This window comes from Phascolarctos cinereus, unplaced genomic scaffold, assembly GCF_003287225.1.
Source record: "Phascolarctos cinereus isolate Bilbo 61053 unplaced genomic scaffold, phaCin_HiC Scaffold_5;HRSCAF=322, whole genome shotgun sequence".
Classification (NCBI taxonomy): domain Eukaryota; kingdom Metazoa; phylum Chordata; class Mammalia; order Diprotodontia; family Phascolarctidae; genus Phascolarctos; species Phascolarctos cinereus.
Genome location: NW_027555958.1, coordinates 349,369,189 through 349,396,163, shown reverse-complemented (window position 1 = coordinate 349,396,163; position 26,975 = coordinate 349,369,189). Strand labels below are relative to the sequence as shown.

The 26,975-nt window shown below is 39.7% G+C and overlaps 1 protein-coding gene across 1 annotated transcript in view; it reads right to left on the bottom strand.

Moving 5' to 3' along the window:
• The window catches only part of KIF26B (kinesin family member 26B), a 622,963-nt gene that overhangs the window by 327,979 nt on the left and 268,009 nt on the right, over positions 1 to 26,975 (bottom strand). The gene's annotated exons all lie outside the window — the stretch shown is intronic.

The following is a 26,975-nucleotide window of genomic DNA, read 5'->3' as shown; positions in this document are numbered from 1 at the left end:
ACTCAAGAAGAGAAGTCTTCCTGATTCCAAGGCCAATGCTCTATCCGCTGCACCACCTTGCTTCCCAGTTGATGGGTTGGTTTAGGTTTATTTAGTTTTTAGTTTTATCTATCCAACATTCTGAATGTTGGTTTCTTCATCAGTAAATTGGGGATAATACCTGTAGTACCTATAGCACATCCAATGGGGGAGCCCTTCTAGACATATTTCTTGCTCTCCTGCTTACCCTCCTTTTGGAAAAAGTGCAGTGAAGGTGTGACATCTGTTACCCTGAAGTGTCTTTTATGGGCTGCCCTACCCATAGTGTCCTGCCTGGAAGCTAACAGGTCAACATATTGGATGAGAATGTGAGGAAAAGACATGTTCAGTGTCAGCAAATATCCTGGCCCTGAGAATACTCACTCTCTATGAGCCCCTCATCTGTCCTAAGGCAATGTTTGTACTAGGGATTCTTGGACCCTGGCCATCCCAGGTCTTCTAGACCTTCATGCCTTGTAGTCACAGAGGAGCTTAGAATTCAGAAGCCATCACAGGACTTCAAGGAGGCCACCAAAACTTAGCACCAGAGCCACATGGAAGTCAACCTTCCTGTTCAGAAGCTGAATGGTAAATATAGCTCTAAGAACTAACACAAGCCACTTCTCGTGCTCATTATAAAAACCTGTTCCTTCCCCCTCTCTGTTCTATAACATTTAGAGTCTGGGCCTGCTTACCTCCCTATCCCCATACTGTATGTCTGTGCATTTCCTCCTGAACCAGTTAATGGGTCAGCTGCTTTGTATCCCTTTTCTATCTATCTATGTATAGGACTGAAGCTACCTAGAAGCTGGTGCCTAGTAGACCAAGTTCCCAGGAGCAGCTGCTACTAATCAGGGCTGATCTCAGCTTAGTCCAGGTACTCACCTTTGAGGGCATGTTCTGAGACTCTCCTCCAGCAGAAGTAGCAGCCAGGGAAGTAGCCTCACATGCATGGAGGAGACAGAATTTCTGTAGTTACTCAACAGATGGAAGTGAAATAATGAGGCAGTCTGAGGGGTGGTAGAAGGGGAGGGCATTTTAAGGATAAAGAAATGCTTTGATGGAAACTCAAGAGGATGGGTAGGATGAATAGATGAGTGTCACTATCAAGAAGTAATGAGTGGAGGTTACGGCATAAGGAAGTAGATTTGGTGCTAAAGGAAATGGATTCAAATTCTGTCAAATACTACAGGGGCAGCTAGGTGGTGCAGTGGATAGAGCACTGGCCCTGGATTCAGGAGGACCTGAGTTCAAATCCGGCCTCAGACACATAACACTTACTAGCTATGTGACCCTGGGCAAGTCACTTAACCCCATTGCCTAGCAAAAACAAACAAACAAACAAACAAATACTTACTACAACCTATATGTCTTTGGGTTCAAATTCTGTCAAATACTTACTACAACCCATATGTCTTCAGGTAAATCATCTTACCACCTCTCACTGGTCCTCAGCCTCTTAATTTTTAAGCTGACAGAGTGGTCTCGATGACTTCTGGTGTTCTTCTTCTACTCTAAACCTATGGGCCTCATGACCCTAAAAATGCTATAATTCTACAGCTTGGGGAAAATGAGGAACACAGGGCAAGGAGTTGAAGAGGCCCAGAGTCCATGGTTATTCAGGCTTAGCTCCTGAAATAAGATCATGGCTTTCCTCAAGGAAATTAAGGGGGAAACTAAAGTTTTATTACAACTGCAGAAGTGAGAGACTAAAACAAATACATCGGAATCCCCTTGAATTTCCCAGAACAAGTGGGGAGTTGGAGAGAGGGTTTCACACTCAGAAAAATGGCTCTGGGCAGATCATCATCTTATTCAGAGAGCAGACCAGTTCAGTACTGGTGGTGAATCTCAAAGGCTCTCGTGTCTGGTGCCTTCTTAAGGGAGCATGCAAAAAAAGAACGGGGCTATCTGTCTGATCCTGATTCAGAGCCAAGGGGAAAGGAAATTAATTTTACGCCACTTCTCTGGGGAAGGCACTGTGGATGATACGCTGCAGCCTGCTTATACCCCAACCATGTAGCTTCCCATTACCCTTGGGTCATCTACAATTTTGATTCTTCTAAGATAACAGTGTTCCATGACACACAGCTATTGCTTCCTCCCCTTCTCACATACATACACACACACACACACACACACACACACCCCACACACATACACACCCTCTACCTTCTCCTTGTTCTAGCTAAAGCCTAGTTTCCCAGATTCCTCTCACATTTATCATAGAGAGATAATGGATATGAAATCCCTTGCACTTTAATCCCTGTCACTCATGTCTGCTCTCCCAGGGTTACTGAGCTAATGAAGTAAGTTTAGTTCAAGTCTTTTTTTGTTGTTGTTTTTTGCTACCCTAAGACCAATTAAGACAAGAAGGAAAGGCTTGTTGGCATACGGGGTTAAAGGTGGGCACACCTTAGCTCTGTTCCATGTTCGGCTATTCCCCACCTTTGTCCTTCTCCTGCATTCAAAGTCATAAAAACAAAACCAGGTCCTGACATAGAGAAAGGACCTGGGTGCTTACTTTGAGACAGAGGTTCATGGATTTAAAATTGGTTCATGTAATCCACTCCCCTCATTTTACATATGAGGAGACAAAGGCTAAGTGAGGTGCCCAAGGCTACTATGGAGCAAAGAGAAAGGTATTATAGATGTTTTGGAAATGTCAAATGATGCTAATTCAAACACATAAAGAACTCTTGAGGATGGATGAACAGATTAACTCATATGTGGTACTCATCTCCCATACCTCTTCATTTTTCTTTGCACGGTCTGTACTGTAAGAGTAAAATTACCTCACTCCATTCCTCACCTCTACTTCATAGAACCCTGACTTCATTCAAGACAAAGCTGGAGCATCATCTTGCACTGAAACAAAGTCTTTTCTTGGAAATGCCTCACCAAGTTGAGAGCATAAGAGAAAAGGATTTGGCTAGCTAGAAATAAGCAAGGACCGGAGGGGGGAACAGAGTTAGCAGAGAAACGGCACTGTATGGCACAGATATTCCTGAATGAATAAATGACCTCAAGACCTACACTCCAGAATTTTGAGTCACCCTGAGTACACGGGTTTTTCTCACTCATGTGCTTCCCAACCAGATTTCTGTGTGTGCCCATTCTTCCTCACAGATATTGAGTACATTAGTGGAAGAGTGTGACCCAGGTCTATGAGTAGATTCTCATATATCTGTGATGTACTGATTATTATTGCTTTTGCCTTATTGTTAAGTAAATGGTTACATTCAAGATCTAATGATGTCTATCATTGTGAGCAGCTAGTTATGTGTGAATGGAAGTGTTCCAGTGTGGGCTTGAGAGCTGCAGTGTTGAAGGGGGAAAGCATATTTCCCCACTACAGAATTATTCTTGAGATCCTGAGAGAGTTTTAATGTAGCTGCATGGTGACGGTCATTCTCCAGGAACTTGGGCTTGCCAGTGAAAGAGTAGGTAGCAGTATGCAAGCTAGCCCAGAAATTAAGTCAACAGCTATGTCCCATGTAAACAGTCATGGTATAAGAGCCATTCCATGCACGCTTTACACACACGTACGTGTATGTGTGTATATCCATGCAGAGAGAGTATAAATGTGCCAGTTAGGCCCAGAACTGAAAAAGACAGGAAAGGGAGGAGATTGCCTTTGGGAAACTGCAAAACTCCTTTAATGGCAAGAATACGGAAGAAAGAACTTCATGGAACAGGTAGGCCTGGATAACTTCTGATCTGCCAAGAGCCAGATCAGTATTTTAGTAAGTTTTGCAAAGGACTTTACATGTGTTTTCCTACTTGATCTTTGGAGTCCCTGAATGTTGCATCCTCATCTGTAAACTCCCTCACTCTGCAGATGAGAGAAGTCAAGAGACTTGTCTGAGGTCACATATTGAGTTAATAACAGAATCAGAATTCAAACGCAGGTCACTTAAGTCCTGTTTCTGTCATCCTTCTCCAACACCTCACTGAATGTCAGGACCTAGGTGCTCCTTGTCTCAGTCAGACGAGACGAGCACTGAACATCAAAATTCTGTGATTCTACAACTTCTTCAGAGTCTTCTCCAAAGCCTTATCCAACATTGGCCATTTCATTATGGGTAGGCAACTCCCCCTAATACACTCCTACCTACTGATGCTGCCACACCCTGTAGCCACTGGAGATGTAAAGTTTAATTAGATCCTTTCACACCTTTAGCTGTTGCTATATTGAAATTGTCTTTGGAAGTCATAAATATTCAGAGAGAAAACTTTTATTTACCACCAGTGAGTGTTTCTTTGCCTATGCTATGCCTAAGTGCATGCAATCACAGAGTGAGCAAACCTCATTACATATAATGCAAAAAAAAAAAAAACTGTAAGCAACCTAAATGTCTATTGATAGGGGAAGGTTTAAATGGAGTGTGGTACATTAATGAAATGGAATCCTATAGTTCAATTAAGACCAATAGGTATAAGGTATAAAGAAACTTGGATAGATATCCAAACAAATACATAGATAAATGGATACAAAATTACAAAAAGCAAAACAGAACAAGAAAAATAGTGTAGATACAATGACCATATAAATGGAGACTAAAAATTGTTGATATCAGTAACAGATAACAGTCAATTTTTATATAGCACTGCTTTACAATTGTTATCTCCTCTGATTCTCATGACAACCCTGGGAGGTAAGTGCTGTTATTGTCAGGAATTTTACAGATGAGGAAACTGAGGCAAACTGAGGTTGAATGACTTGCCCAGAGTCACATAGCTAATAAATGTCTGAGGCCAAATTTCAACTAAGATTTTGAAATTTTATACATTGAAATGAATTTATTTAAAAGTAAACAGTTACTAGGAGGCAGCTTAGGTGGACTCAGGAAGAGCCTGAATTCAAATCCTGCCTCAGGCAGCTGTGTGACCCCGGGCAAGCCACTTAACTTGTGTTGGCCTTAATCCACTGGAGAAAGAGATGGCAAACCAATCCAGTACCTTTGCCAAGAAAACCCCATGGACAGTATTGGTATGGTATGGCTTACAGGATCAAGAAGAGGTGGACATGATTAAATGACTGAACAATAAACAGTTAACCAAGCAAGAGCAGATGGGCCTTACACTCAATGTCAACTTTTTAAGAACACATTTTTTTAAAAGGGGAAAGGCATTAGTCTTGGAATCAAAAGGAATCCTTTGGTGTGGACAGAGCTTTGGCACTTCAATTTCTGGTCTTTTAAATTGTAAGCTACTCATTTATGGTGGCATATTACACCAGTGCAGATCAGAAAACAGATCCATATGCGTCAATTTGCCAAAAGGAACCATCGTTACATGTTTATATTACCAAAACTTCACAATCTGAAATGGATGGTTCAAATGAGGATTTGGCATTCTCAAAGAATCCATCATCATTTTATTTGTGACCATTTTAAAAAAAAAATAGTTTCACAAGATCAGGTTTTAGAGTTGGAATGGACCTCTGAGATTTCAATTGGTCAAGTATGAGAAGACAGAGAGATCCTCATACAGGTGAGTCCTCGTTTATCCCATCTTAATTGGGGCTGCAGATGAAGAGTGCTGGCCTTGAGGGATCACTTGTCTCCAGCGTTCCATGACACTAAGCACTCCCTCTTCACAAACTGTCTGAACAGCACTATGACAATCGTTCAGGTGGGACTAGAATTTGTCTAAAAACCGAAGCCAACAGGAGAGTATTTTTGCACAAGGAAGAACAATTACTTCCACTGGAAGCATTATGGTCCCAATTTTCTCTCTCCAGATGGCCTAGTTTGTCCTTTCACTGGGATAGAGAAAAGGCTGAAGGACACTGTTTATCAGATCAGTACCTATGGATACACCATAAAGATAGATAAAATTTGAGGGACTAGGAAACACAGAACAAGACACTAAAGATCACAGAACATAAAACTGTACTTGATCTTTGAGAAGTTTGTAAACAATTAGACAAACATTGATATCATTATTAACTTTTTTATTTTTTAAAGATAAACAAGAATATAAATAAAAATGACCTATGGACAGCATAGAGGCAGCTAGGGGGTGCAATGAATAGAGTGCTGGGCTTGGAGTCAGGAAGATTCCTCTTCCTGAGTTCAAATCTGGCTTCAGGCACCTACTAGCTGTCTGACCCCGGGGCAAATCACTTGATCCTGTTTGTCTCAGTTTCCTCATTTGTAAAATGAGGTGGAGAAGGAAATGGCAAACCACTCTATTATCTTTGCTAACAAAATCCCTAATGGGGTTATGAAGAGCCAGACACTACTGAAAAACAGCAGACTGAGTGGAGAGCATGGCATGGGGAAAGTTTTTCAAAGGTGGTATTTTTCATCACAGTCATGGGGGTGGAGGGGAAGGGTTCTGTGGAGAATACAAGGAAGAAAGACATTCCATGAGCACCCGCTGAGTTCTCAGAGGTAGACAACAGTGTGCTTAAAACTGAGTAGCACACCAGGCATGGTGCAAGCTATTAAATTTGGTCTCAAGACTTCAGCTGCTGGGTCATACAGACACCTGCAGGAGAGAAGATACTGATGGTCCCTATCAGTAAAGAGCCCTGATGTGTCAATTCCCCCAATTCACATGCTTTATCCCTGAAGCCTGCTCACAGGAATGCAACTGACGATCACTTTGGAAAGGGCTTTTAGCTTCCTGGGGTTTCCTTTAAGATGAATAGTAACAGCTTGTCAATTAGTCTCTCCTGCTTTCTTCCTTCCTCCCCCCACGAGGGGACCATTCTCTCAAGGCAGCAATTCTTCTCTTGGCTTCTGAACTTCATTTCCAGGGCAATGGCCCTGCCTTCCTTCCAGTGAGGGGGGGACAGTCTCTCCTCCTTTCAAAAACACAGCTCCACAATAAGAGCTGCTTGTTTTATAGTGCCCAACAATAATAAAGGCTTCATTATGAATGTGAAAACTGCCAGCTGAATCCCTGCCAATGGCTAGTTCCCTTGGCTGGTAACTACTCACACAGAGCAGCTAATATAGGGCAAGCATTCAGAGTTCATGCCTTACCTATAACAGCCCTTCTTACGTGGCTTTTGACATAGGATTTTAGGACGGTTGAGATTCAAAATTTGTCCATCCCCTTCAAGGCAGTGATATTTACATGCTATAACTGTTAAGAGTTGATCCTTAAGACAGGGAAGGTTGAAGTATCTTTGAGATCGATACTTATTGATGCACAATCCTTATCACCATAATCATGGACGAAGCTTGAGTGAGTACAAGGCTTGAAACTAGGCGCTAAGCGGCACAGAAAATAAAAACATACTTGGTCTCAGTCTTTAAGAGGTCTGGGGAAGAAATTAGACGTGCAACTCGTGTATTTTTATGAAAAAAATATAAAAACATAAATAAATATTAGCCTATGGATGGCATGGTATGGGGGAAGTTAAAATAACTAGGGGGCTATAGTTTGGCCTGAAATTGCCCTCCTCCTCTACCATGACCACTATTTACCTCCCTTTTTTTCCTTTCCCCTTCCTTTTCTTCTCTTCCTATTTCTGACTCTCTTTCTCCACCCCAACCCCCCGAATACTGTTCTATATGTTTGAATGGGGAAAGCTAGGTGCACAGTGGATAAAGTGGAGTCAGAGAGACCTGAGTTCAAATCCAGCCTCAAACACTTACTACCTGTGTGACTCCTGGGCAAGTCACTTAACCCTGTTTACCCCAGTTCCTCACCTATAAAGTAAGCTGGAAAAGGAAACGGCAAACCACTCCATTAAATTTGTCAGGAAAATCCCAAGCAGAGTCACAAAGAGTTGGACATGACTAAATTGATTAAACAATAACAACAAAGTTTGAATGGATGGAGCATATACTAAATGATTCAGTGGGAAGAGAGAAGACTAAGTTCAGATTCCAAGTCAGTCATTTTTGGGAGGCAGCTAGGTGGCGCAGTGGATACAGCACCGGCCCTGGATTCAGGAGGACCTGAGTTTAAATTTGGCCTCAGACACATAACACTTACTAGCTGTGTGACCCTGGGCAAGTCACTTAACCCCATTGCCTAGGCAAAAAAACAAAAACAAACAAACAAAAAAAACACCAAGTCAGTCATTTTTGACTTACACGATCTTGGGCTCTTACTTTCTCTGGGACAGTTTCCTTATCAGTAGACTGAGAGGGTTGAAATAGAGAATCTCTACAGTCCCTTAAGACTCCAAATCTACGCTCTTACAACATCCATTAAAGAAACACCTTTCTCTTTCTTCTTATGGTCTCTCTGTATGGTAGATAAAAACTGTACACAAATGGTCTTCATTCTCATTTTGCAGACATAGGAAAACAGAGGTACTGACTTATCTAAGAATGCATAATGGATTAAAGAATGGATCAAGGATGACACTTGGCAAAACAGCTTTATAGAAACATATGAAGCTTAGATTTGCTGAGCTACAAAAAGAGTTAACTGCTTGCAGTAAAGAAAACTATGAATGGATGCCAGGGGGGGTTTTTGTTTGTTTTTATGAGTTAAAAATGTGTTTCCTAAATAGCCATAGGTTCTCTATGTGCAGAGCAGCTACAGGAAGAACCCTGAGCTATGATGAGGGCTAAAGAGTAAAGGAGGAAAAGCATATATGCAGTAAAAGATATATGCCCACCAAATCCTGTGACTTCTGTGAACCACAGGATGTGAGATACTGGTTGAAGCTGTGAACCACAGGATATGAGATACTGGTTGAAGCTGTGAACAAGCAATTTCTTATGTTCAGAGACCACTGGCCTCTGGCCTCTGTCAAGGCTCCTGGGAAAGCTGAAGCTTCCTTCTAATCGGCTGCCCTCTGCTGACCTAAGTCAGCCAGCTGGTCAAAGAATCACAGCTGTGATGTACAGACTTGCCTTTAGGTTTTCCAGAAACCCATAAAAAGTTGCCACATGTTTACCCATGAGCAGCTGTGCTGGGAGGGACGTAAGGAGTTTTTGGCAGTTATATAATTTTACCAACATTTTCATTGTAAGTAAATGACTTTTTCTCTTTAAATGCAGGCCTCATTCTTCATGGATTGGTATGGCAGATAGAAAGACAGAAGAATAGAGAGACAGATAGTTTATGTGTGTGTGTAAATACATTTTACTGATGCCTTGTGTTTATATCATAATCATTTCCCACCCCAGCCCTAGATTGAACCCTTTCTTTTGAAACAAAGAGAAACAGTTATGCAAAAACATCCCACATAGAAAAACTTGCCTGTTAACAATATACAATATTCAGTCCCAGGAGGCCCCCACTTCTTTTGTCATGAGGGAAGAGGAATATTTTGTTATCTCTTCTCTAGGCCTTTTATTTTTTTTTCTTTTTTCTTCTTCCATTAATCAAAATCCATTTTCCTTCTAGTAATCTACTCACTTACATCACTATAGTCATTGTGTACATTACACTCATAGCTCTCCTTAGCTCACCCTGAATTCATTCATACAAATCTTCCCAAACTTCTCTGAATTCTTAATATTTATCTTTTCATACTGCACAATAATATTCCATTAAAGTCATATACCCTAATTGTTTTTTTAGCCACTCCCCAATTACTTGGGGGCATCTACTTTGCTTCCAATTCCTCGCTACCACAAAGAGTGCTACGTATATTTTGGTATATATGGGACCTTCATTTCTAGCTTTGATTTCTCTGGGGTATATGGAACAAAGTTTTGAAATAAAAGTCCTGTCTTCATCCCAGGAGATTGCCATTCTCCTCCCCTAAGACAGAATCTGGCAGTCTAAGAAATGACCCAGGACTCTCCACTAAACTAGGCTGACCTCCCTCTCTGGGGGATATACACTACAACAGTGGTATAAAACTCAGATAGAAATGAGGCCACTAAATCTTATATATGCATCCCTGCAGGCTGCCTACTGACTTAGAAAATCACATACTAACATTATTGATGTTTTATTGTATTTTTATTTATTTATTTAAATCTTTCCACTTATATTTTAATCTGGTTCAGCCTGTGCTGGGGAATGTTGTGTACCACACGTCAAGACCTCTGCTCTACAAAGATCTCAGAGCACTTTCCAAGAATACCAACAAGGTCTCAGACAACCTCTTACAATGGGCATGATCATCTACCAGGAACTGGAAAGGGAACATTTCACTCAGATGGCTGGGAAGGAAGAGAGGAAGAATCACACAAGGGAAACCTCATCTTCTGACACTGACTTTTGGGACACACTGTCTTCTAGCATTGGGAATTTTTTTTAAAAGTACATTAAAAAAATTTAAAAGAGAGTAAAATACTGTAAGACTTAAGAGGCTAAGTCAAAGCCTAAAGAATGCCACTGAATTTTTGAAATACATGTAGGGTCTCATCCAAGCAAGTAACTTTTCTTATGGGATTTTCACAGAAATCTGGGTTGTATAATCTCAGAATCTCAAGATTAGAAGAAACTTCACAAACTATCAAGCCCAAACCATGCCTAATGAGAATTCATTCTACCACATCCGTGACAACTAGTCAATGATATTAATAATAACATGTTCTACAACAGCTACGACAATTAGTCAATAACAGGGCAGCTAGGTGGTGCAGTGGATAGAGCATCGGCTGTGAATTCAGGAGGTCCTGAGTTCGAGTCCAGTCTCAGACACATAATACTTAATAGCTGTGTGACCCTGAGCAAGTCACTTAACCCCACTGCCTAGCCAAAAAAAAAAACCCAATTAGTCAATAATAATAATAATAATAATAATAATAATAATAATAATAATAATAATAATAATAATAATAGGTTGCCAATACTGCCTCATTTTATCTGCACAATAACCCTGGAGGTAAATGTTATTATTATCTCCATTTTACAGATGAGCAAACTGAGGAAGACAAAAGTTAAGTGATTTGCCTAGGGTCACATAACTAAACTACAGTTATCCCTTCCACATCTTGATTTTCCTCATCAAGCTTTCGATATATCTCTGGTTGGCATAAGAAGTCAAATGAGAATTTGGGGGGAGTTTTACGAAAGTCACAAAAGATATACACAAAGACAGCAGATGACACAGAAAACATTTAGAAACTCAGAAATGCATAATGTTCAGTAGTACATAATATAAACATATTTTTATCTTTTAATACCATAAATATACCCAAATTTACAATAAGGTACTGCAAACACCCCATAAAAGAAAAACTTCAGATTTCTCTGGTACAAAGGGAGGGCCAAAACACTTTACCGGGATCTTCCAGTTCCTGGAGGTGCTATGCTCCTAACCCCCATGACATGGAAGGGATAACTGCAGTACCTGAAGCTTCTAGCCTCTGTTTAAAAGACTTCAAATAAGGGGTATCCACCACCTCACAAGGCAGCCCACAACGCAGCTCTAATTAGGAAATTCTCCATTACACTGAGCCAAAAGTTTCCCCTTGCAACTTCTACCAATTACTCCTCACTGTGCCATCTGGGGCCAAGTAGATCAAGGTTACACCCTCTTTCACATGACAGGTTTCCAAATACTTCAACATGTCCTGTTCCTCCCCCAAGTATTCTCTCTCCACCACAGTCTGTTCTAGCTAAACTCACTGTTTGGGAAATAGCTACTTATGGTAGCTGACATAAGGTACATTCCAAATTATTCTGATTGTTCAGATAGATTAAGTCAAGGTAGCTAAGTGAAGGAATGACTTGGAGTTAGGAGGACCAGAGTTCAAACCCAGTCTCAGTCATTTACTAGTGTGACCTTGGCCAAGCCACTTAACCTTTATCAGCCTCAGTTTACTCATCTGTAAAATAGGGATAATAATAGCTCCTACTTCCCAGGGTTGTTGTGAGGATCAAATGAGACAATATTGGTGCAGAGCTTTGCAAACCCTAAAGCACCAAATAAATGCTAGCTATTTATTATATTATTATTTTTATTATTATATTTCTATAATCATATTTTATTGTGCTTTAATATATTATAATTAACATTAATTATCAATATAATTAATATAAATAACTTTAATGTGTGACATATAATATAAATGATAAATATACTAATATTAACATAATTAATTATATTCATACAGTTTCTATGTTATTCATCATTATTATTAAGCTGGTTTTCACTTGAAACCACTGCTGACCAAAATGGAGTGCTGGGATCCTCATATATCTTCTGGTAAGCTCCTCTCAGGTCTTTCTTCACTATGGCCTGTAGAAATGAGGTAAGGCACTCCAGAGGTGCGGGGCAACATGTTTGTAGGGAGTTGCAGTTAAGCCTTCTTTTGTGTAATGCTTTTCATTGTTAAACCTACTCTCACTTGTGTTATCTCACCCCATCCTCAGAATCATATTATTATGCCCATTTTACAGGTGAATAAACTAAGGTTTGGAGGAAGCTAAATGCCTTGCCTAGAGCCACACAATGCCAGTGGCAGAGCCAGGGCTAAACCTGAAAAGGTGGAGGAGTCCTTTAATCTATTCAAGTGCCTTCATCTCTTCTCTGTTACCAAAGAGTACGGCACCCTTTATAAATGCTGCACTGCTAGGAGGAAATTACTAACTTATAATTCTTCCCTTTGGCTGTCTCTCCTACTACAGGAAACCACATCTCGGAAGAAGTCTTCTACTGGCACAAGCAATTCTAAAATCCCCTTTCAGTTGAAAGGTCCTTAGAAGCATCTGGAGTGTCTTAAGTTTGTGCAGGAAGCCTCCACTGCCTACTTCTGTTTTCTCTAATTCTGCCGCAGCACCATGGGCCTTGGTGCCATGGGTGTGTGGCACCAACTGTGCGACTTTTCCAAATCTAACGAGAACAATTCTGAGAGTTTCTTTTTTCTTGATCCTTCAAACGAGTCAGGTTTCCACAGAAGCTTTCTGCTCACTCCCCATTTCCAAATCACGTCACTTAAGATTTTGGTTTCCCCATCTGTAAAATGAGAGTAACAATATTTCCATTGCCTACTTTGTAAGATTACTGTAAATCTTATAGTGCTGTGCAAAATGTGAACTGCTATCATGCTGAATGAGTGAATGAATGCATTTATTAAAGTCCTACTGTGTGCCAAAGGAAGTCCTGTGACAAATGCTGGGGAGGCAATTACAAAATATATATGCGAGTGATGAATGAGGAGTTAAGCAAAAAAAAAATAGATCAAAAACCCCCTTCAGGAGCATGGATTCACAAAACCCTAAGAATCTGGGAGAAGAACACAAATCATCTTCATCACTGATAGATAGGTGTCATGGCCACATCCTCAAAGGGAAAGCCAAACCCTTTTCAGGACAGTGTTAAGGACAGCTGTTTTAGGAACCAGACTTTCACCCTGAGGCGTTTGTTTGGTTTTGCTTGTATTAAAGCTCTCTTTCAGGATTCTATCTGACTTCCAACAGAGACATTTTACTTCTTAACGATACCCATTACTTTCTAAACACAGAATCACATTCTTGCTAGTCAGGCTGCTAAATTAAATACAGTATGGCAGTAAAAAGTACTGGGCCTTGGGAAAAGGATGCACATGTGTGTTTGCCCAGGTGCTGACAAATGCACTTGTTTGCACATGTGGGGTGCTCCATAGGTGTGAGAACCACCCAGTGTCATCCCACGTGTTCATGGGCTCACGCAGGCTCTGGGAAACAAATTGGGCATGTGTGTTTCTAACTTGGGCACATTGGGCCTTCCTTAGCTAAATTTAAATTTATTCCACAAATAACAGACTACAACTAGGGCAGAGGTTCTCAACCATGTTTATATCATGGAACCCTTTTGCAGTCTGGCAAAAGCTACAAACTGCCTCAGAATAATGCATAAAAACATATATAACCTATATCTGCTTACTGTCTCGGAGGGGGAGAGGAGGGACAGTTTCTGAAACTCAAAACTTAAAAGAAAATGTTAAAAAAGTGTTTTAACATGTAACTGGAGGAAACTATGCATGAGTAAATATATATATATATATATATATATATATATATACACACACATACATATGTATGTATATATATATATACATATATATACACACATACATATGTATGTATATACACACATATATCTATATATAATAATGCATAAAATATAGAGGATTACATCAAAATATAGTTATCAAAATATATTCCAAAAAAACAAATTCATAGAACCCCTGGAATAAGGGGTCGATTTAGAATGTGCTCAAACAGTTAGTTTAATCATCAGTTACTAGCTTGACCATGACAGAAAGACAAAAGAAAGATATTAGACCCTTTCTACATCACAAACTGCAATCTGTGAGCCTTTCACCTTCCTGTTGACAAGAATAGGAGCTACCAGAATATGTCATCATGTGACAACATCTTAAATGGTTTTATTGACCCAAAAAGCTGTCTTTCTGACTAGGCAAAGATAGCCAAGAAGGCCAACTGGTCTCTGTTCTCTGTATGGGAAAACTTGTATTCAGCATCATCAGTCTTTATTTAATAAAACACACTTGATGAAGGTCTGCCAAGAAAAAGAAAAAAGAAAAATGACATTTCATTGCAATTACTGTCTAAACCATTCCTGCCAATCAATCACAGGATAGACTTCCCTATGGCAGCTCCTGTGTAATTGGCTTCTCCGATTCCCCCAGCTAGAAGAGAGCAATTGATTTAGCTGCAAGGTAGCCAGAATAGTGAGGAGGCTTGAAGATGATTGGTTGAAGGATTTGGGGATGTTTAGCCTAGAGTAAAGAAGACCTGGGGTGGGAGATAACAACTGTCTTCAAGTTCTTCAAGGGGCTGTCACATGGAAAAGAGATTAGATTTGTCCTGTTTGGCCCCAGAGGGTAGAACTGGAAGGCAACTGGTAAAACTGTCAAAGAGGAAGATTTCCATGAAATGTGAGGAAAAAATTGTTGGCCATTAGAGTAATCCCAATTGAATGGGCTCCCCAATTCAAGCAAAGACCAGATGCCCACACTTGTGGAGCATGCTATACAGCAGTTCAGAATGGACTAGGTAATCTCTCTGAGGTCCCTTCCATCAATGAGATTCTCTGATTCTGTGAATCTCTGCTGGGACTCCTCTCTGGGACGCATAGTCTGTACATTTCTCATATTCTCTTGTTTTGTAGTTATTTGCACGTGCATTTCACCGCCCCTACTGGATTATCAACTCCTCAAGGGCAGAGGCCCAGTCTTATTTCATCTTTGTATCTTCACAGCATTAAACTCTATACAGTGAACATGATAGGCCCTCTCAATGCACATAGTAGACCCTCTTTAAATGTTGTAGATGGAAGTAAAGTAATTTTTCACCTATCTGTGCTTCAGTTCCCCTAACTAGATGGCATGTGTATGGCTAGCCTGGTACCTTAAACAATGTGGGCCCTCAATCAATACATATATCCATTCTCAATTATCACCAATAGGCTTATAATTTTAAACACCAAAGTAACTTCTCCTCACTTCACTTATGCTACTTCTTCCTTCTGCCAGTTGGTATGTGCTCAGGTAATTGTCACGACAGGCAGCTAGGTGGCATAGTGGGCCTAGAGTCAGAAAGAATCATCTTCCTAAGTTCAAACCTGGCCTCAGATACTTACTAGATGTGTGACCTGGGCAAGTCACTTCACCCTGGTTGCCTCAGTTTCCTCATCTGTAAAATAAGCTGGAGAAGGAAACGGCAAACCACTCCAGTATATTTGCCATGAAAACCCCAAATAGGGTCACAAAGAGTCAGATATGACTGAAAAACAATTGAACAACAACCATCAGCTTGTCAATAGAAATTTAAATAAAACTCAGATGAGAACAGAAAACATTCTCCCTCCTATTTCCACCAGACGTGTAGGGGTGGCATGACCTCCTCCTTCTTGCTTACCATCTTGAGACCATAGACCCTGCCTCGGCACAACTCCCTTCTGGGATTATTTGGTTAGCTTGGTTTACTTTGCCTCTTGGAAGAAAGAAGACCCTTGAAAGGAGATCCTGTGGTACTTCTCCATGGTAAAACAACAAATACAAGATTGTATGAGTCACTACATTTATGTTGATATGCCTTTATGTTTATTTACGTTGCAGGTATACAACAGCACATGTTCTAAGACAGGGGTTCTTAATCTTTTTGTGTGGGCTGGAACCCTCTGGCAGTCAAATAAAGCCTATGGACCCTTACTCAGAATAATGTTTTTAATTCATAAAACAAAGTACATCAAATTACAAAGGAAAGCTGATTGTACTGAAATAGAGTTATCAAAATATTTTTCAAGTTTATGAACCTCAACTTAAGTACATCTATTCCAGGAGAAAACGATGCTATTTCTCTGTACCAGGGAAACTAAAAAGCCATACCTTTCTCTTATTAACACAATCAATCAATAGATCAATAGGTCAATAGATCTAGATATCCATAAATACAGATATTTACATTAGAGTGATCTATATCTGTCTTTATAGACATAAACTAAAATTCCTTTCTTCCATTCCGTAGATAAATAGATCAAGATAGATAGATGGATAGATGGATGGATGGATAGACAGATATATACACACTTATACATCTATACACACACACACACACACACACACACTGAATGGACCCCAACCTATCCATGCCTGGCCATCCTGTGTGAATCTTCTCTATGTCCTCCCCAAAATTAGCCACAGACACTCAACTCAAAATGCTGGGAGCATTTCCCTCTTCCTCCCTACATCCTAGGAATACCAATGGAGCATACAAGTTGTCCACTGGTTATCACCAGCCCTTGCCATGTGACCAGTCCACCTTCCTTCCCATCTCCTTTTTGGACCATACATTTCTTTGATGACACTCTTCACAAGCTTCATTAGTCTGTAACTGTGTGGTCTCCCTCCAAGCACTTTAAACTAACACTGAACTACTTTTGCATTTGCAGTAAGCATAGAGTCAAAGGAAAGTGGAGGATGTGGGGGAGAAGAAGATTCCCTACTTCTCAGTTTGCTCCAGGCTAGTCCTGTGTTCCTAGAGTATCCTCCAAGGAATTCCAAGGAACCTGCTAGAGGTTGTGCATTCAGCCCTTCCTACCTTCTACCCAGGCAAGCTCCTATTGGTCAAGATGAGCTTCTTGTGTCCTGAGGCTCAATGTTTGATTACCCTTATTATCTTGGATTGCTATAGCTATAAATTTTATTAGTGGTCATAAAATTACCCATCCACAGCATTTGACTCAGTGACCTCTTGCAGCAGTGAATTCCCCAAGTTTCCTATACTGTGGGGCTGAAGGAGGGCTTGCCTTTTCTTCACCCTAAATTTATAGCCCCTACTTTCATCAAGTGTCCTACCCTTGGGTGATGAGACTGAGCAAACAGAAGGGATGGATCACATTTCTTTCTACCCTTTATCAGGGCTTAAATCAGATCCTGCAGCACCTCATATCTGTTCACTTTGTACTGTGAGATGTGTGTAATCTTTGAAGAAGAGTGGGGGTGGGGACAATCAGGGTAGCCTCAAGGAAAGGGGACATATAACATAAGGAAATAAATAGTTCCTTTGTGTTTCCACTTTGGCTGTCCCACAGATCTCTCCATCAGAAGACATTCATCCTTAGGTAGATAAAAATGACAACAAAACCGGCTCAGAATGTTAAAGATTTCTCATTTAGACTGAGTATAATTAAGATTGATAATAAGGTTTGGAATATTTCTACAAAATCCACCAGAATAGTCATGGGGAAAGTGCACTGAACTCAGAGTCATAGGACCTGAGTTTGAATCCAGACCTTGGGTGAGTTACTTTTTCTCATCTGTAAAATGAAAGGGTGGGACTTTTTAACCTCAAAGGTCACAGCTCTAGCTCTATAATCTTTGTTGTTGTTGTTTTTTAGTCATTTTTTCAGTTATATCTGACTCTTTGTGATCCCATTTGGGGTTTTCTTAGCAAAGATACTGGAGTGGTTCACCATTTCCTTCTTCAGCTCATTTTACAGACAAGGAAACTGTGGCAAACATGTCCAGGATCACCTAGATAGTCACATCTAAGACCAGATTTGAACTCATGAGATGAAATCTTCCTGATTGCAGGCTCAGTACTCTATGCACTGTACCACCTAGTTGCCCCTATAACGTTATAATCCTTTAACTCTTCCAGTTGGACATGCTCAACTATAATATCTTCTATCAGTCAACTTCACATTTTAATAAAGTACCTTTCCTTTAATGCTCAAAGGAATTCCCTTATCCTTGGAATTAGGCTCAAGTCTAATATGAAAGTTTTCATTTAGGTAGAGATACTGAGACTAGCTTTTTGTTTTTGTTTTTTCCCTCAGCCAGACCCCGAATCCTACTTATTCTTTGTTCTTGACTGAGTGTTCATCTCAAATGAAAGCAATGACAAAGAGACAGTTGAGTACACTGTTCTTCCCAGGCCTATGGTGGGAAGGTAGCTTACTAGATGAAGAAAGAGTATGGACCATCTCAAAAAATCAGAAAAGCTGAAAGGAACGTTAAGAAACCTTTAGTAAAATTCCCTCACTTTACAGATGGAGAAATTGAGGCCCAGAGAAGAGAAATTATTTGATCAAGATCACATAAGACTAAGTCAGGACTTTATAATGCTCTATCAAATACTTTCTGGTTTTATGATTTTTATGAAAAAATCCAATGGCCCTTACCTGCATTTCATTTTGCAACTAAAACTGACCAAGAGGGTCAAGGTGATACTACAATCCCAAATGATACAACAGCAGTCACATCCTCCCTAAATATCAAGTCCATTAGCTACCTAGATCACTAAGGGTAGGGAGTGATAGAATATGGGAACCCTTAAGCCAAATGGGCTAGTATCAGCAGGCAACCTTTTCCTATACTGAGAAACATTACGAGAGGAAGAAAAGAATCAACTTGAGGATATTAGAAATAAAAGGCTCCTTATACAGGTTGCCCTAAAAAAGTTTTAGACTAAAGTCTGCACTAAGAATTTAGGAATAACCTATATTAGTATTGGGTTTCATTCATTATTGTTCTTTGGTTTTGATAGAAGAAACAAGGTTAAATGCATTTGATTTTAAAATTTCAAATTATTGTTGTTCAGTTGTTTTAGTTGCGTCTGACTCTCCATGACCCCATTTGGGGTTTTCTTGGCAAAGATACTGAAGTGGTTTGCCATTTCCTTCTCCCGCTCATTTTACAGATGAGGAAACTAAGGCAAACAGGTTAAATGACTTGCCCAGGGTCATACAGCTAGTAAGTGTCTGAGGCCAGATCTGAACTCAGGAAGATGAATCTTTTTGACTTCAGGCCCAGTACTCTATCCACTGCCCCTCCTACATAGCTGTAAGATCATAGTAGTGAGGAACCAAGCACAGAATCAAACCTTGTACCCGGGACCCTTGGCATTACCCTAGACTGCCTTGTACCTTTTCAATTTAAAATGCTTTTCTTCTACTTTTTACAAAAGAGTTGGGCCTATCCTATGAAAAGGAGGTATTTTGTGGAGAGAGTTGAATTTGTCAAAGAGGGAATGTGAATGATATGCTAGCTCACGCCCATGGTAATTTTTAGATGGCAGTGTTTGTTAGTGACGTTGGCCAGGGTAAATACAATGAAATTAGAAGAACATTAGATTATATGGAACTGATTTTGTATTTAATTCAAATACTGATGATGGCCTTTTCCAACTCTGTCTAATCTCTTGTGTTTATGTCTGCATAGGTCATTATCATTTATCTTCAAGGAAGCAACTCTTTCCCCAAATAAGCAAGGCTCCTGCTTTCCCAAGGGCCTCAATTAACTTTAGGAGAACTTGTAAGGAAACTCTCAGTAGATTCTTCCCTGGAATTTATGGGGCATTCACCAACAGGCTAATGGAATGTCCCCTACCCAAGTCCTTCCTGAACATTTGAGAAAAAATTGCTTAGATGGTCAACACTGAACAAAGAACTAGCTTTGTTTGAGTTTCATCTTGTTCTCCCAAGGTGAATGTACTGCCTTGCAATAACTCCAAATCTAAACTGGGCCCACATCTTCTTTCTGTAGTTGACAGATCTGCTAACTCCTAAATGCCCCAAAAGGAAAGGTCATTGCATTTCAGAGTCTGATTATACATTATATTATAAATGCATATATTTATTTGTTCACACACTATATTGCCCTCAGGAGAATGTAAGCTCCATGAGGACAGGGATAGTTGTTCCTTTTTGTCTAGAACCATCCCCTTGCACACAGTCGGTGCTTAATAAGTGTTTGTTGTTCATTTTAGAGATGGGAAAACTGAGGCTAAAAAATTTCCCAAATATCAGAGAAAGTCAGGAGCAGGGAAACATCTTTGATTTCTAGGTCAACGCTTTTTCTACCATCCAATTGCTTCTCTTAGGGGAATAATTTTGGGTTCTACTAAACATGGAAATTAAGAATATAGCGCCACTCATCTGACTAGAGAGCTCATTACACTTACCACAATTTACTCTTTCTTGCCAATAAATTCCATGGTTCCTGAAGACTGGTATCTGCTGCCCATTTTTAATGTCTTTAGTTCATTTACTTTTAGGGAGCTTGAGGGCTCTACAAAAACAACTGCTAATGCTGGGGTTGTAAAGCCCCAAAATGTCCAGCACAAGGCAAAGGGAGGTTTGGTTTGGTTTTTTTAATCATTTCTCTCTCCCCTACAAAAAAACTACTGACTTTTCAACAACAAATTACTTTTCATTCAATTCTACTTAACAGCGTGGTGACAATATGGCGCAGTGGAAAGAGCACTGATTCTGGAATCAGAGGATCTGAGTTCAAATCTTATCTCAGCCTTGACCCCTCAAAGGTCAACATATTCCTACCTCCCTACGTTCCCCCCGTTCTAGTGATTCCAAACCAACTCAGCTTTCTTCCAGTGCTGGCTGCACTTCCTCACACACCCTCTACTCACTGGTCCAAGTAGGAGAGTCAGAATATCATCTGAATCCGATTGCCATTTCCAGACTCTCCTTCTATCACCATCACTTAGCAACCTTTCCTCTCCTGAAGTTCCTGTCTATTACATGGGCCACATCCCAGTGGCCCTTATTGGTTGAACCCCCAACATATTCCCCCTTCTTTCTACAATGAGCTCAGTATCTGGATCACAAGTCTTTTTTCCTGATCCCAACTCCTGCCTTCATATTAGAGGGACTTTAACATAAGTCTTATTTTGAAACCCCCTAATATGTGCTCTCAAATACCCTAACTTCCCAGGACCTTAATCTATTCAAAGGTTTCCCAATGCCTTCTAGTCTCTACTGTAGTGATCTGAGATGGAAAAAAAAACCTGCTGTTGTTTCTCCTTGGATTTTTCCAGAATCACAGAAATTGAAAGTTGGAACGGACCTCAGAAACTGTCAATGAATCCCCACTATAACATACCCAAAGAGTGACTGTCAACCTCTGTGAACATGTTGCTTCCCCTAGAATAGTATAATCTCCTCTAGCTCCTTCTGGGTAGGGATGGTTTCATTCTTTGCATTTGCAAAAGCTTCAGGGTGTACAAATAGTAGGTGCATAATAAATGTTTGTTTGGCAAAGGCGGTGTCTGTTTTGGTTTTTATCTTTGTATCTCCAAACTCTAAAACACTGTGAGTCTTAAATAAATGCCCATGTAATTGTTGAACTGCATTTCGGAGTTGTGGATGGTTTAAAATAATTTTTTCACTCTTTATATTCACTTCTAAAAATAAAATCGCAAATTTACTGGAAACCCCAAAAGTGCTTGGGTATTCTTGAAATCTTTGTTAACAATGGATTTTCAAGTTTGGGGTTTGTTTGTTTTTGAAGAAGAAAACTGACTTCATAACTTGTGAAACTAAATCCCAAATATTTAATTTAGTTGAGTGAGGAATTTTCGAGTCTGCATAATTTTCTTCCCTTCTCTCAATCTTCTCCACTTAACACTATTTACAAAGAGACAACAATTCTGAGTTGACACCAGAGAATTGTATAATCTCATTATGTCTTCCCTAAATAAATACTCTGCTTTTCTCTGTTGTTGGTGACATTCCATCCTATGTCCTAAATACTTTGCTGTGCTCTGCAGATATTTTGAGAAGAGCTCTGCTCAAATTTCTCCAGCTTCTCCATTTAAGTTTTTGGTTTTCTATTCCATTTGGGCATGCTGTTTCTTTCCCCAAATCTCAGCTTTATTTTTCTATTTGTTTGTGGACTCCTTTTGTAATGTGAGTCTAATTCACTTAACCAAGTCATTGCCAACTAATTTGTAACTAACCAAAAACAAACAAACAAACAAAAAACCTTCCTAATTAAATGGCTTTCTCTTAATCAACAACCAATAAAGTTAGTTGGCATACTTATTCTTGACACCTTACAGACCCCAGCCAGCCATGCTTTTATCCTCAAACAGTTGTACCTCCAGTCCATCTCTTCTATATCTACTCCTTTGTTGCAAACACTGTGTCCCCAGAGGCTGCTATGTAAAACAGAGCTAATCGTTTGGGATTCTCCTCTTTCCTACAGACTTGAAAAGCTATTCATTTAAACGGGTAAAAATGACTATAAACTGGACTTTGCTTTCCTTTTAAAATCAGTCTCTCTAGACCTCTCTAAGAACTGAGACTAAATTGTTAAGATCAATAATGAAGGTTCAGTGGGAAAAAAAATTTACAAGTTACGATAACATTTTTCCCATCTTTACCTGTTCCCTCAAAGACCCAGTAGGGCACTTGATACATGGAGCAATTTTTAAGTCCATAGAGATTCTACCTTTATAGGGTAACTAAATTCACTTAACCCCATATATGTCGGGTCTGAAATCAACCAGGGCAAGCCTGAAAGAAATCAGGCAGCTCTTTGGTAGGAATTTCAATACAAACCAAAATTACAACCCATATCACATATAGTAATTGATGATACCCAGTTGCTTACGATGTCGGTGGGTCTAATTTAGAATGCAAGCTGCATGAGGGCAGGGAGAGTATGCTACCTTTGAATTAGCCTCTTCTGCTGAGCCAGCTCTAAATCTATGATTCTCACTAAATTATGCACACCCTTGGATCTAGACCTACACCTTGGCCTATACCCCAAAGACATTAATATGCACAAAAATATTTAGAGTAGTTGTATTTGTTGTAGAAAAGAACTGGAAACAAAGTGAGCGCCCATTAATTGGAGAATAACTGAACAAATTGTGGCATATTACAAAAAGGGAATATTATTGTTCTATAAGAAATGATAAAGGGGACCACTTCAAGAGAAGCCAAGGAAGACTGAGATGAACTGATTCAAAGTGAAATGAGCAGAACCAGGGGGAATAATTATAAAATAACAACATTGTAAAGAAGAACAACTTTAAAAGGCTTTAAGAACTCGGATCAACTCAGCAACCAAACCCAATTCCAAAGGACCAATAATGATCTTGCTACCTACCTCCAGAAAGAGAGGTAATGAACTCAAGATGCAAAATGAGACATATATTTTGGATCCAGCCAATGTGGGAATTTGTTTTGCTTGACTGTGCATATTTGTTATAAAGGTTTTGCTTTTTTTCCCTTTCTTCCCCTACTCCTAAAGGGGAAAAGGAAGGGAGTGGTAGGAAAGGAAGGCTAGTAAAAGAGGAAGAAAGAAAAGAAAAGAAGAAAGGAAGGAGGAAGGGAGGGAGGAAGGGAAGGAAGAAAGGAAAGAGAGTGAGGGAGGAATGAAGGAAAACCACTGAAATGTTTTTAAATGAACTGCAGAGAATAGAAGGCCAAAAGGAAACCCAGACAAGCACAACAGTTTTGAAAGTTACATATTGAATGCATTATATACTTAAAAAGAAAAGCAAGTTGTAAATAATAGAGATTCCCAGTTTCAGGTATAGTCCTCTTTTTCTGCTCTACTTCGTGTATGGAGGGAACAGTTCTTTTTATTTGATGTTTGTTAAGTTCAGAATTTTTTAAAATAAAGAATTGGTACTAAAATGTAGAGAAAGAATATTAAAGGACACCCAATTAAGTACCTTCATGTACTTACATGAATCACTGTTACACGATCAGCAAACCTGTCCACTGAGACAGAACAAGAGGAAGGGTGCTTAGACTAGGCCTAGAGGGAAAAGATCCTAAAAGGGAGAGTTGCTAGAACACTGGAACCGGTTGTTCAGGAAGGTTTTGCAATCTCTTTCCCTAGTAATCTTTAAGACCAGGATAAACAAACAGCTGTCTGGGATGACTAAAGTGTAGACCCATCTGGAAGAAGGGGGATAAACCAGATGCCCTCTGGACGACCCTTCCAGAGAAAGGCTTCCTCCCCAAACTGTAAAACTGTCTCCAATGCAGCCTTGCATTAAGGATCCCAAGATTTCCTAAGTGGATATGGAGAACAGAGCATACTCATACTCCCTAACCCTAGACAAGCTGTAACTTTTGCACAGTGTCTGGCTATCCCTCCCCCCATTTCAAAAGCCTGTACATACCATAATCACTCACTTTAAAAAAAAAATACTAAACTAATTTCTGTCTTCAGTGATTTCAGGTGCTGTATATCCTGTAGCCTTGAATATCTGTTTCTATTGGTCCCCATTGTTTAAGCTATGAAATTTAAGAAACCCAAGGCTTGTCCTTATTTATAAAATAAGGATTCCCCCACCAGTCCTAGCAATTCTCCACAGTATAGGGGTCAAGCCAGGGATCATTTGCTATATTCTGGGGTCAGACATAAAAAGGCAGGAGGAATGAAAGCCTCAGCTCCCACTCTCTTTCTCCAGCAGGCCTTCCAGAGCCACACAGACAGGAGAAATTCAGATGAAGGCACCCTGGTTAAAAGAACTTTGTTCTGCTGGTGCTTTGTTTAAATCCCAGAGTGGGAGATGCCCCACAATAAAGGCACTTGAACCTTTTTTCTCAGTCAAAGTCTCGAGCTGAAATATAGTACGTGGGAGTTCTTTCAATAGTAAGCATGTAGGCTTTAAAAAAAAAAAAAGACCACAGATTTGAATACTCTGAAGTTGTCTGTTGTAAATACAACTTCAGAAAAGAAAAGAGAGGGGGGAAAAAAAACTAATGGGGCCACTACTGTCCCTCCCTGTCCAGCAGCACCTTTTTCTTAAAAAAAAAAATTCCAATTTTTCAATGAATAAAAACCTATTATTATTTTTCCCTCCCACCTCACTCTTCTGTTTAAAAACAACAACAAAAACCTCACAACCCTTGAAACAAATAGTTATAATTACACAAAACAAATTTCAGCATTGGCTAAGTCCAAAAAATATGTCACATTCTCCTCTCTGAGTCCACCACCTCTCTATTAGGAGAGGGCTAACTTCTCTCCTTGGGCTTCATGAAGGCTGCATTACTCCATATTCCCTTCTGTCCTCATATTTTTAGTCCTGGGCTCCTCCCTGTTGACTTACTGTGGTTCAAACTCTTGCTTATCTATTCTGAGCTGAAGTAATAATAACAAACTCAGCTAAACTGAATTGGTCCTTTGTTTGCCATTATCATAAAAATTTTATGTAGGAACTAATAAAAACATGCTTTACTTGCACATTTGCATGGGTTTATCCGGGCAATAATATCAGGCAAGTTGCATCCATAAATCCAGTTACAGACACTCAAAAATAAATATTTTATCTTTTTCAATTTCTTAATTTATTGGCAGGGAGAAGGTGTGAAGGATGCAAGGAGAGGAGGGGAGCCACTGGTTTATAAGTCCCTTGGGTCCTGGGAGGCTTCTCTCTACAAGCCTGGAAGGACACTTACAGGAGTTTCTAGTTAATTCTCAAATCTCTTCAGCACCTTGAAAAGGCAATCGCTATGAGACCTCGGCTCCCAGTCAATGGAAAGCTTTTAAAAATAAATAGGTTTGAAAATGAGTTCAGGGTTTTGCTGGATATTTTTTTAAGCAAACAAAAAGATTCAATTAATTTACCAACTGGGACCTTGTAGCAGATTTACAATAGATTTAATTAAAGGGACTTTAATGGAATCTAAATCTAACAACAAACAGAATCATCAGAGATGCAGCCTTCACTTCAGTAATGCACTCTGAGTTACACCAAGTTTCATGGTTCTTTCCCCCTGGACAATGATATTCAAGGGGAAAGTATTTTTTGAGTTCTTTCTATGGAAAGGATCTTTTGAAGTCATTTCATTTGATTTCAGTAATTGATCAAATCTATCCTCCATGCTATAGTCATACATCTTGAATGCAACAAAATCAGAGGGGAAAATCATTTTAGAGACAAATCTCTATTAGAAAAGACACAGGAAGGTTCTCTGTCTGGGACTAAGAACAAAAGAGAAAGGGAAAGGGAAGCCAGGATAAACAAGAAACACTCAGAGGAGCTGGCCCAGAGTTCCACTGCCAGTTTTGCAACTACCTGGTTATATAAATAAAAATACCTTATACCAAGTCCCCAGTAACAAGCCATCCAGGGGAAATCAGAAAAGGCCATCTTAACTTAATGCTTACAGAGTTGTACTTTCTTCAAGTATTATTACAAACACAGTTTTACTTCATATCAAAGGATTATATTCACACAGACTGTTAGAGCTAAAATCAATAAAATGTTGTTGTTCAGCTGTTTTCCTAATGAGGAAACAGTGGTCCAAAGCAACATTCCCAAAGTCACACAAGACGGCATATTTCTATTCCAATAACTCTATTCCACATATCTCTATTCCCATCCAGTATTCTTTTCCTTACAGCATACTTATATGCTCCTGGCACCTCCTGGCAAACCTACAGCTCCTTCCTTGTTCATGTCATGTAATATTTTTTTTTGAGAGGCTATATATTAGATTGGGTTAAACACACAGGTGCACTTGCATATGCACATGCAAAAGTTTGTTATAGAAATACATCAAATTAAAGAGGAAAACAAGTAGGAATGAGGGTCTGGGATTAAGAGGGAAGGAATATTTGTAAGCAGAACAAACTTCCTGATCCTAAAGGGGGTATTAAAAGGAGAAAAGAGCTAGACTCTAAGGGGTTATGTAGGGAACAGCTAAACAAATTGTAGCATGTGACTGCAATGGAATATAATTGCTCCATATGAAATGACAAGAGAGACAATTTAAGAAAATCGTGGGAAAGCATGAATTAACGCAGAGTGAAGTGATAGGAACCAAAAAAAAACCCAATTAATATAGGAACGAC